Source organism: Grampus griseus, assembly GCF_964374135.1.
Source record: "Grampus griseus genome assembly, chromosome: 4".
In the NCBI taxonomy this organism is placed as follows: domain Eukaryota; kingdom Metazoa; phylum Chordata; class Mammalia; order Artiodactyla; family Delphinidae; genus Grampus; species Grampus griseus.
In genome coordinates, this window is record NC_138997.1 from 31,707,327 (window position 1) to 31,719,795 (window position 12,469).

Sequence of the window (12,469 nt, forward strand, 5' to 3'; positions counted from 1 at the left end):
GGGCTGGGCCTTCCAGTGTTCGCTCTCTGTCTCCCCTTCTTCAAAATGAAACACAATATCTTAAGCTAACAGAACCCAAAGAGGCTGATCATTGGCTCCCATTGTCCCCTGAGGCTGCAGCCCCGCCCCCTTGGCTTGTGCTGACAAGCTGTTTATATTTTTGTAAGGGCCACCCTTTAACTGGGCAGCCTGATGACTATAATGGGCCCGATTGTCTGTGGGCTGCAGAGAGCTAAGTCCCCACATCTGAGGAGGCTGAGGCTCGTCTCTGATGCACTGGAGTGGCTGATATGGGACACTGGTAAGGGCGCTTCTAAGTGTGTGGTGATGATTTTTGTGGGCTGGCTGGTTGATCCTGAGCACTGTTTTGGAGAAACAAGTTGTGATTGAATTGCTAGCTTTTTCCTGGTTTTAATTTTCTGCCTGCTAAAGACGGAAGGAAGAGATTGGTTCTCTGAATTTGCAGGCGAAGCTCATAGGGATCCCTGTCAATGCTGACAAGAAAGGAACAGGGAAGGAAAAAACTGGGGAGAGATGCAAGCAAGCGGGTTTGACACCAAAGCAACACGGAAGCGGCAAAGCGTAGGGCTACTTCGGTGATGCTGTGAGACTCAAAGCCTGTTTTATTTTCTAACTTAGCTGTTCACAGACGGGAGTTTAGCTTTGCCACTGGGGGGTTTCTGTAAGCCAGCTGTTAGCCCGTGTAACTCAGCTAACCCGCTTTGAAAGGGTCTAAGATCTGCTGGTGTTTTCAAAGGGCAAACCGTAGTAGTCTTGTTCGCCATAAATAGTTCTATTCAGAAATTTGGGAACGGTTTAGAGCTGCAGGCTGTAAAGTTTTATTGCCCCATAAAAGTGCTCAGAAGGTACTAAAGCCGGCTACAGTGGGGCTCAGGAATGACGGAAAGCCCCCAGCGATTAGAGCATTTGTCCTTGACTAGCCAAGAGAGAAGCTCGTGGAGCCAGAGGACATCACGTGAGAGGTGGGGCTGAGCCCTGAAATGGGTTTCGCTAGCGCTCCTGGGGCTCTGTCTGGTTTCCGGCATGTCAGTGAGCGAGGGCAGAGGGCTGTTCATCGGTGCCTGATTTCATCACTCTGGATGCCCCCCGTGGCGGAGTAGACACCTCTCCTAGGACAGAGGGCCACACGAGGCAAGGGAGGAGGTGTGCTGTTGCTGGGCGGTCAGCAGGGGCGAGCGGATGGACCGTCATTTTCTTTCTTATTCTCTCTGCCCACCAGCTAGCTAGCTGTTTTAAGACCCACAGTGCGTCCTGCAATGGAGGCAACTCTTGTGCCAAACGCTTATCGAAGAGGTGCTAGGGGCTCCTCACATCCCAAGACCGGCAGGGTTAGGAACCAGGATGGCTTCACGTTCTTTCCTTTTCTGTCCTGCCGCTCTCTTCCTCGTCCTCCCTTCCTTGCTCAGACATTTACGGATCCCTAGTTACTATGTGCAAGTCCCTGGGGACATAGAGCTCAGAAGCATGGTGTCTGCCCTGGAAGAATTCACAGTCTGTTGGAGAACCACCAGGGCAGAGTTATGATAGAAATATGTACAAGGCGCGGTGGGAGGGAGGGAGGGACCACCCTTAGCCAGATTGGGGATATCAGTGAGGGCTTTGTGGAGAAAGGGAGGATTCCAGAAGGGAGTCTCCAAGACGCAGGAGGAGTGGGTCAAATGGACATGGAGGGAAGGGTGACTAGTGCTAGAAGTCTCTGATGTGGTCGGTCAGTGGTGGGTCTTGTGAATATCTGTGTACCACGGCTGGAAACCACTGAGCCAAAGGGTCCAGAGGTAGGAGGCAGTATTCAGGGAACAACTAAACTGCTTGTTTAGTGTGGTTGAAACCTAGCATGTGAGTGAATGAGTGATCCTGGCTGAGATGAAACTGACAGAAAATGAAGCCAAAGAAAATTGTTCCATAAAGATGAAGCAAAGTGGCAAGATCTTGACACCTGTTTTATCAGGGTAGTAGATATTTAGGGATCCGTCATCTACTTTTTTAAAAATATAAATTTATTTATTTATTTATCTTTGGCTGCATTGGGTCTTTGTTGCTGCGCGCAGGCTTTCTCTAGTTACGGCAAGCGGGGACTACTCTTCGTTGCAGTGCACGGGCTTCTCATTGTGGTGGCTTCTCTTGTTGCAGAGCACAGGCTCTAGGCGCGTGGGCTTCGGTAGTTGTGGCATGCGGGCTCCAGAGCACAGGCTCAGTAGTTGTGGCGCACAGGCTTAGTTGTTCCGCGGCATGTGGGATCTTCCGGGACCAGGGCTTGAACCCGTGTCCCCTGCATTGGCAGGCAGATTCTTAACCACTGCGCCACCAGGGAAGTCCTCCATTATCTACTTTTGTGTTTGTTTAAATTTTTCATAATAAATTTTGTAAAAAGTAGAATGCACCAAGACCAGAACATAGCTCAAACAGAGCTGAACTTGAATCCCAGGTCTTCTGGTTTCTAGTGACTACTGGAGACCTTGTCAGGTTACTGAACCCCTCCAGTTCTCATTTTCCTCACCTGAAAATGGGAGTAATAATGTCCACTGTTATGAGGCTGTTATGAGGACTGAGATGATAGAACATGCAGACATCCCTCCATAGTGTTTGGCATGGAATCATACCTTTTCCCTCTCAGATGAACCGTCTCATCCATTCTGATTGAGGTTTCCAGATGATGCTGTAGAGGGTTCCAAGCAGGGAACCTTGAAATGTTCTGTAAGCTACACAAGCAAGAATTGAGCTGGAAGCACATCTGGGGCTAGACAAGTGGCCTGAAAAACATTCACACCACAGACTGACATGTGTGAGTTTACAAAGGTTAGCCCTGCAGATGGCTAAGGGACAGAGAGCCCACTGACCTTGGCTCTCCCAAGGCCTCCCCACCTAGAGCAATGGAACCCCAATTTGATTTACATTTATAATCCCTTGCATTTCACGTATTCTCTACTTAAATGGTCAAGTGAGACACACTCACACTACCACTCACATGCAATTAATGATAACTAATAAGCATGCAATTTGGTCATCCTGGGTGTTAAAAGGACCCATCAAGAAAGATGGAAAGCAGATCAGAACCACAGACAGGGATTTCATCCCCTGGGGAGCCCCTGGGAGCCATTTAGATAAGCATCCTCTCACCTCAAGCCAAACCTGCTGGGAACAGGATCCCTTATCACACCGGCAGTCCTGTTCCGCCTTTCAAGGAGAGCATTTCCTGGTATGTAGGTCTTTAACTACCAGGTGTGTTTGCCCACTCTTGGCCCTTGCTCTCTAGTACCATACCTGAGTCAACACTGAGGGAACGGCACACTTCACGTTTTGCAACTGTTGTGCAAAATAGAACTTCAGTGAAATTCCTCAACCCGTTGACTGTACAGAAACTGCAAGGAGCCAAAGGGCCAACCTCTGACTTTACAAACACCAGATATGCTTCTTGACACCCGTCTCTGGAACTAACTTGGCAAATGCTGTCCATCCTTAATGGTTGTGTAGGAGGGAGGTATTTAAGTCTATAGCATCCTCAAAGCCTCGGTACAGACCTAGTCAGGGCAGGCCGTGTCCAATGTGTGTTCTTCAGTGTGTTAGGGAGCTGAGCCTATCTTCACTGAGATCCCACCAGGGACCCTCCAAGGACAGAGTTCTCATTGGGTGCGTTTTCCCCCCCTCCGACTTCTCCCACTCTGCCCACAAGGGTAAAACAGAGTTCACGCTGAACTTTGAAGCTGTAACCTGGCCTCAGAACTATGTACCATAAAGAGCACTCACGTGTCTTCCAAAGTAGTTTCAAGTCCATATAGTTTCCTAGTTGCAACACTGGGTGATTTCACTTTAACCGCAGGAGCTCTAAGCAGAATCTTTCTGAGGAGCCTCTTTGTGCAAAAGCCCTTATGAAATCTGCGAGGCCAACTCCTTCCGTGGTCCTCAAGCGCTCCGCGGGCGCCTGCATTTCCAGGACTGCCCAGGAGAGCCGAGTCTCTTTGCTATGTCACTGACACGCAGGTTCTTTCGCTGGGAACCAAGCGACAAGAACCAGGACCCTTAGGACACAGGATTCTTGTCCTGTGCTTCTCACTGGATGATTCTATTATCTTAAGAGCATTGTTAAGGAGAAAACAGCAGCCATCGTTGATTTCTCAGAAATGTGGCCCATTTCAGTATACCCTCAGGGAGGCTAGCTATTGTGTCTTCTGGATACTCTCTGTGATCTGGGCACACTGGAGGGGGGCAGCATAAATATTAATTAATGCCCGTCCATTAGGAAAAGAAAATGGAAAGACCCCTATAGCAGTGACCCTACAAGCCCCAGAGGCCTTGCTGGAACTGTGACAAGGAAAGGCAGTGACACAGCCTGAGAAAAGCAGCCTTCTTCCCACACTCAACTCAGGCACTGAAGCAGGGGTGGCATTGTCTGCGCTGTCGCTGGCGGGCGGGAGGGGTCCCTGGCAGCCGCCCAGCATCCCCCATCGCTGTCCGGTGTATTCAGGTAACGCGGGCCTCCTTGCCGACCGACCGGGGCTCCCCAGCTGCCTTCTGCACACAGACCTGGGGCAGGATCCTCGGGGGAGGGAAGCTGCTGCTAGGGAGGGGACCTGGGCTCAGGGCAGAATAGGGCCGGTGGAAGGAGGGCTTGGCGACCGCTGATCCTTGCCCTTTCCGGGAATTGGAGTCACTGGGTCAGAGAAACGTCTCAATACCTTCCGGGTTTCCAAGGCTGGTTGTAAACCTGCTCCTTTAGGGTGGAAACCACGTCCTTGTATCCACACCCTTATGAGGGTTTTAGGATCCGGGTGGGGAAGGGAGTCCCATCAGAGCAGCTCCCAGTTCTTTCTGTGGAAGCTGATACTGCAGATCTCCTCCCCCAAGTGGTTCTAAATCTCCCTTCTCCTCCATTTTTGTTCTTTAGTCTCTGAAAAGCCTGAGAAGGGGATGGGGGCGGCAGGCAGGGAGAAGAAAAGAGGCGGAGGGGGGCGGGGCTGAAGAGGAGGAAAAGCTTCCAGCTCCTTCCTCTCTCCAAGGCTTGTTTGTTACTGCGGTGGGAGTTTTTGTTTGGGGGTCTTTCGTTTTTCCTTTGAATCAAAGCAATCCGTTCTGATGCATCCCGTGGAACAACTCTTTCCAGCTCGTAGCCCCCAGGCCGAGGCTTGTGTCTCTAATTCCTTCTATTAACGCCAGGGGAACTTAGGTTTTGTTCTGATCTCCTCAATTCCCAGGCACGTACTTTCCCAGCCCTGGACTGGGAAGCTTTGTGCGTGTGGTAGATCACAGAGCCGTCAGGCTCCAGCACTTAAAATGGAGGGACTAACACTGATTGAGCACCAACTGTATGCCAGGCACTGTTCTAAGTGCTTTGTGTATATGAACCAGTTACCCCTCCAAGGTAGGTATTATCATTCTCTATTTTCAGGTGAGGAAACCAAGCTTGGAGAGTTAAGAAAATTGTCCAAGGTTGCACAGCTGATCAGGGGCAGGCTGGCATTCTGGCTCCGGAAGCTGCATTTTTAACCAATATGCGATACCCCCAGGGATGCGTTGTATTCTTTTGTATGTATACAGAAGAGTGTATGTATTCAGGCCCCTATTTCTGGTTATTTAACTTCGTTCAAAATTTTTTCCTATTATTGATAATATAATGATGAATGTTTCTGTAATAATAGCTAATAATTCTTAACATTTATTGAACTGCTAATGGTGACAGGCACTGTTTCAAGTTCTTTATGCATCGTAACTAACTTAATCTTTGTGACTACTATTAGTACTGTTTAACCAATGAGAAAAATGAGGCCAGAGCAGTTGGTTAAATATTTTGTCCCAGGTTGCACAATTAGGAGGTGGCAGAGTTATCTCAAAGCTGTTGGTCTTATGATGCTGTCTAGACATAGGTCTGTGACCACACTTCTGATATTGCTTCAGGAAAGATTCTGAAGCTGGAATTACTAGGGCAGAAGATAGAAATGTTTTTAAGGATCTGGATATATATCACAAAATTATTTTCCAGGAACACTGGTTACTTATGCTAATTTGTATTCCCATGAGTGCTATGCAGTTGATTAAGGAATCTAAAGAGTTGGATGAGCCCCTGGGCGATGTGTCCATAAACCTTTTGGATTTTGTCAGTTAATCCAGGCATTTACTATCATTAATGGTATTATTTTTATGAAAATAAAATATATGTCTGCCTCAAAACTACATTTCGGTGGGAGCATCTGAGGTGCTGGTAATGTTCTATTTCTTGATCTGAATGGTGTTTACCCTGTTATCACAAGGATGAATTATCCTTGTGATAATTCATGAAGCTATTGCCTTAGAACTTATGCACTTTTCTGTTTGTAATTTCTACTTAATAAAAGTTTATTTACACACTACTATGTGTAAAATAGGTAAACAACAAGGACCTATTGTATAGCACAGGGAACTATATTCAATCTCTTTTAATAACCTATAATGGAAGAGAATCTGAAAAAGAATATATATAACTGTATCACTTTGCTGTACACCTGAAACTAATGCAACTTTGTAAATCAATTGTACTGCCATTCTAAAAATTTTAACATTAAAATTTATTAAAAAAACTATCAGGGACTTCCCTGGTGGTCCAGTGGTTAAGAATCTGCCTGCCAATGCAGGGAACACAGGTTTGATCCCTGGTCAGGGAACTAAGATCACACATGCCACGGAGCAACTAAACCTGTGCGCTACAACTACTGAGCCTGTGCTCTAGAGCCCGTGCACCACAACTACAGAGAAGCCCAAGCACCACAACGAAAGATTCTGCATGCCACAATTAAGACCCATCGCAGCCAAATAAATACATTAAAAAAAAAACTTTAAATATAACCTTTTGGAAGTTAGGGATAGAATACATTGGAATCCATTGTAAAGGATAAGAAAATGACTCAGTCATCACCATGTTTTCTCCACATGTTGGATAAAAGGAGATTTTACAAGAAACAGTTTCTTGATTCCTTTTTTTCTCATCTCTAATACGAGAATTGAATAGACATTAAACCACAACATTCCTAAGAAATACAGTTCTAAAAAAGTCCTTTGCCTGTTTCTATTGTTTTTGTTTTGTCCAAGAAAGGTTTTTTCTTTGAAACTTCAAAAGTATGACACAAATTTAAAATAGTCAGAGTTATGATGAATGAGTTTTTGGCAAGGACTTGAGAACAATGATTATGACCCCAGAGAGAGTTGTTCTCTTTCTGTCTTTGCTTTCTAATGTGTTCTTCCTTAATATTTGGTTTTGAGGTACTGGGTTCTGATATGGCCTGATGCCTCTATTCAGCAATGTCCCTAAAGACTCAGGTACATCTTTCCATGGCTAATGGATCAGCCCAAGAAGATCAATATATGATCATTTCAAGAAAACATTATAAGAAAGTATGCTCTTACTCTAATGGAAGCCAGTTGCAATTTCCTTATCAATTTCCCAGTTGTTGTAAAATATTATTTTAGTGCTTATTTCTCTCTGCTGACTTTATATTCGATCTAAAATTAATTATTTAGCCCCATTCAATTTCTTAGTTCCTGGACTCCAGTTGTAATTTTTATCAGTTTTTATTCCTCTGCCACAGAGGACTGAAGTGGCTGCAGGATGAGGACCTTTCATGACAAGACAAAAGGAGCCATGTTTCCCAATTCTCCCTTTAGCTTCTACCCCCACCCCCTGCCAAAGTCTCAACGTGAGATTCTGTGAGTTCTTTTATTGAGTTATTAATATTCCTTTATTTAGACTGACTTTCTTCCATTTCTACCAAATATCTCACCACTGTGTTAGTCTGCTCAGGGTGACATCACAGAACACCGTAGGCTGGGTAGCTTAAACAACAGAAATGTATTTTCTCACAGTTCTGGTGGCTGGAAGTTCAAGATCAAGGTGCCCACATGGGTGGGTTCTGATGCGAGCCCTCTTCCTGGTTAGCAGATAACAGCCTTCTCACTGTGTCCTCACATGGTCTTTTCGCTCTGCATGTGGAGAGAGAGAAATCTCTGGTGTCCCTTCCTCTTCTTATAAGGACACTAATCCTATTGGATTAGGGCCATACCTTATGACTTCATTTAACCTTAATTACTTCCCTAAAGGCCCTGTCTCCAAATATCCCTGAAATAAATGGGGGTAAGGGCTTCAACATATGAATTTGAGGGAGGGCACAACTCAGTCCATAACGTTACCAGAGTCACTACAATTAAAATTAAGCTTTGTTGGGACTTCCCTGGCTGTCCAGTGGTTAAGACTGCGCACTTCCAACACAGGGGGTGTGGGTTGGATCCCTGGTTGGGGAACTAAAACCCCATGTGCTGCACAGCCTAAAAAGAAAAAGAAAAATTAAGCTTTGTTTTCCCTTTCAAAGTAGGTCTTTTTTTCCCCCTAGTGTTTCTGTTAAATGACATTGAATTTTTTAATATGTAAAACATTTTTGGATTTCTGCTAACCGTACTATGGGAATCCAGACATAAAGAAGACATAGACCCTACTCAAGTAGATGCCTCCAAGAGTTTATATAAAGTAATGAAGGAGATGATTGCATGCACAAAGAACCAGAATACCTAGAAGACTGGAGATTCTTTAAAAGACACCGTGCTATGCTATGGGATTCAGAGGAAAAGATTATCCTCCTCCAAGGGCCACCATTTGAGCATCATAATCAGGGACAGGCAGGCTGTGGACTGGGGAAGATATAGACAAGGCCACACCAGGCTCAGCAGGAGTAGGCACCAGGAAGCAGGAAAGTGCAGTGCAGTTGGAACTGAGGGAGTCAGGAGGGAGCACTGTGGAGGCTAATCTTAGGGCATAAGAGCAGGTTGCTCACGCTCTGAAATCAGCACTTAAAAAGAGTCACTGTGACTAGATGGCCCTTGACAATCTGGGTATTTTGTCTCAGTAATTCTGATGCCATCAATTTTTTCTCCAGGGTTGCAACAGACCAGTTTCTTTGTGCACCAGATGAAGTATGTAGCTGGCTGTGCTGTGTGTGGGAGAGGGAAGGGGAGACAGAGGAAAATGAAGGAATGAGACTGTATCTTCAAAAAATAAGATCACACTTACCTGCCGTGGCAGGATGCTCACACAAAGAAAACCATGAGAACACCAAGACTAGCTGAGAGAACAGCAGAGTCTTTCCAAGTTCCCCCCCACCAAAATATTTCACTTACAACACTTGATGTAAACATATGAACTGGCAACATAAAGAAAATATTCTTGGAAGGGAGCATATTCAAAATGTTCCACATCACTAGTGATCAAATAAATACAAAATTTAAAAACAATGAGTTACTATTTTCTCCTTATCAGATTAGCAAATATTTTAAAATGATACTGCTGGTGAGGGTGTGTGTCTCATGGCACACATTGCTAATGGGAATGTAAAGTGTTACAACCTTTCTAGAAAGTAATTGCACAATGTTTTACTCTCTTGAGAGCCCCAGAAATATTAATACACCTTGATGGGATAATTCCACTTACAGGAATCTATGCTGAGAATATAGAGGTGTGGACAAATATGTGTGTTTAACAATTTCACTGAAGTTTAATTTATAATAATTGGAAATTTAGAAACAATCTGTGAACTCTTGGAAAATTGGCTGCATAAATGACATATCAATTAATGGAATATTCTTCAGCTGTTTAAAAATGTGTTTTCAAATAATTTTACTGATATAAATTTGCATATTATAAATATGTTTTAAAAAAGCATTTTCCAAAATTATGTATGTAATAAAAATATGCATGAGAAAAAATAGAGATAATAAATTGTAATGATATTTATTCATATTGCAAATATTTATTAAGCATATTGTATGTCTGGCAAGGTATTCGTCTGTAGGTAGTGGGTCTATAGATGATCTATTTTATTCTTTATACTTTGCTGGGTTTTCCAAATTTTCTAGAGCATTTAATTGCTTTTTGTCCAAAATATGCATTTTAATAAAACCTTTCTTAATAAAACCTTTCTATCTTTTAGGGCCCAAGTCCACCCTTCCATAAAGTATTTCGTGGTTACACTAATAGGAAATAACCTCTAGCTTTTCTATGACTCTTTCATACTGATCTTAACATATATGGTCTTGAATTGGAGCCACTGTATGTATGATGTTCATCCCAACTGGTTTGGGAACTACTGGAGAACAGGGATTATGATTTAGAGGTCCTGAGTATCGAAGCAAAAGCCTAGCTCTCCTTCCCCACCTTCCATAAAGCCTTTCCTTCTACTTGAAAAAGTGGGTGATTTTTTCTTCCCTTGAATCCTCAAAACAGCTTTTATGCCTCTTTTATTGGAGGTCCATTCTGCTTTGGATGATAGCTAATTGTGCTTGTCTTGACCCCCTATTTGTCACCCAACTCCTGATTATAGGAAATGTATCTTGTTCCTCTCTGTGCCCAGAGCGGTGCCTTGTATAAGGTGTGTGCTTAATAGACAGTTGGACCTATGACTGAATGTGTGTTGTGTTAGAGAGTGTTCTAATTTCATTCTTTTACATGTAGCTGTCCAGTTTTCCCAGCACCCACTTAATGAAGAGACGTCTTTTCTCCATTGTATATTCTTGCCCTCTTTGTCATAGATTAATTGACCACAGGTGCGTGGATTTATTTCTGGGCTTTCTATCCTGCTTCATCTATACGTCTGTTTTTGTGTCAATACCATACTGTTTTGATTACTGTAGCTTTATATTATAGTCTGAAGTCAGGAAGCCTTATTCCTCCAGCTCTGATTTTCTTTCGCAAGATTGCTTTGGCTGTTTGGGGTCTTTTGTGTCTCCATACAAATTTTGAAATTTTTTGTTTTAGTTCTGTGAAAAATGCCATTGGTAATTTGATAAGAATTGCATTGAATCTGTAGATTGTCTTGGGTAGTATAGTCATTTTGACAATATTGATTCTTCCAACCCAAGAACGTGATGTATCTTTCCATCTCTTTGTGTCACCTTCAGTTTCTTTCATCAACATCCTAAATGTTCAGAGTACAGATCTTTTGCCTCCTTAGGTAGGTTTATTCCTAGCTATTTTATTCTTTTTGATGTGATGGTAAATGGGATGGTTTCCTTAATTTCTCTTTCTGATCTCTCATTGTTGGTGTATAGAAATGCGACAGATTTCTGTGTATGGACCTATGACTGAATGAACATGGGCTCTTTCCAGCTATTTCCAACAGGTGCCCTGCAGTTAGCACCTGCTCAGAAGAGTTGCAGACTGCTGTACAGGCCCAGGAGCAGAAGGTGAGATCAGAGATGCCTACAAAGACTAAGTAGCCCCAAAGCACTGAGCAATGGTAGTCATGAAGCCCAACCCCCCAGAAGAATCTGCCAGGAAATAACTTCACCTTAGACCTGCGATGCCCCCAATACTACTCTTTAGCTCCTCTCTGGGTCCTGAGAACTTCATCTGTAAAGCTTTGCCTTCTTTCACCATTTCACAAACTCAGAGATGAATTCCCCAAAGAATTCCGCTCCTCCAGTCATAAATTGAACATCATAGATTTGCCCTGCTGCCCATTTCAGGCCCTAATCCCCCAAAGGTGGTCATTAAGAGAAAAGTTTAAAATCAAGGACTGCATAAATGTAATTTTAGAATAAAAAAACACAAGGAAATAAGGCACAAGATTTGGTTCCATGGAACTTGCGTTTATTGTGCTCCAAATTTTTGCAAAGCCTTGTCCTGGGCACTGAAAATAATCCAAAGATTAAATAGGACATTGATCTCATTCATTAGATCCCGCATGAATATATGGCACTGTAACAGGAAAGGGGGGAGTGGAGGGGAGGGGTGGGGGGGGTCACTGCCCAGGGCTGCAGGGGTCTGCAGGGGTCTGGATAGAGGTGGAAAATAAATGGAAGAGCTGCTGGAAGTTATGCTCATAATTGTGGACATTGATACTTTGGGTCTGTGCCCAGGAAATGTAAGATATGGGTGTAAAAGAGTTCTGAGCACAATTTTCAATGTTTGTATGGGGGCTGGGTCCCCTGACACCACCAAGCAATTATCTGCAACACCAGCAGGGTGTCCTACAATTCAGCTCAATACTGACACTACTACCTCGAGAGAGCATCAGACTCCACAGGTTAAAGGTTTGGTCGCACAAGACTACACCCCCCTACACATTCCCCCCCGCCTTCCACCCCCTTCTGAGGCCAGTCACAAGTCCAGGTTGTCACCTATGCTTCTGATCCACCAGCTACAGACAAGAGGTTTCAACGACCCCCTCCTTGGGCTCGATTAATTGGCTAGAGCAGCAGCCCACAGAACTCAGAGAAACATTTTTCTTGCTCGATCACCAGTTTATTACGAAAGGCTATAACTCAGGAACAGACAGATGGAAGAGATGCACAGGGCAAGGTGTGGGGAAAGGGTGAGGAGTTTCTATGCTGTCTCCAGGCGCACCACTCTCCCCAGATCTCCATGTGTTCCCCAACCTGGCTCTCAGAACTGTGTCCTTTTGAGTTCTTATGGAGGCTTTATTACATAGGCACGACT

At 44.2% G+C, this 12,469-nt stretch overlaps 1 protein-coding gene across 1 annotated transcript in view; it reads left to right on the forward strand.

Annotated features, from left to right (window-relative positions):
* Positions 1-190: 190 nt before the first annotated feature.
* Positions 191-12,469, forward strand: part of TRIM2 (tripartite motif containing 2) — a 119,729-nt gene continuing 107,450 nt past the window's right edge. The window contains exon 1 of the mRNA XM_082653493.1: positions 191-301. The gene's annotated coding sequence lies outside the window, so the exon portion shown is untranslated. The remainder of the gene's footprint in view (positions 302-12,469) is intronic.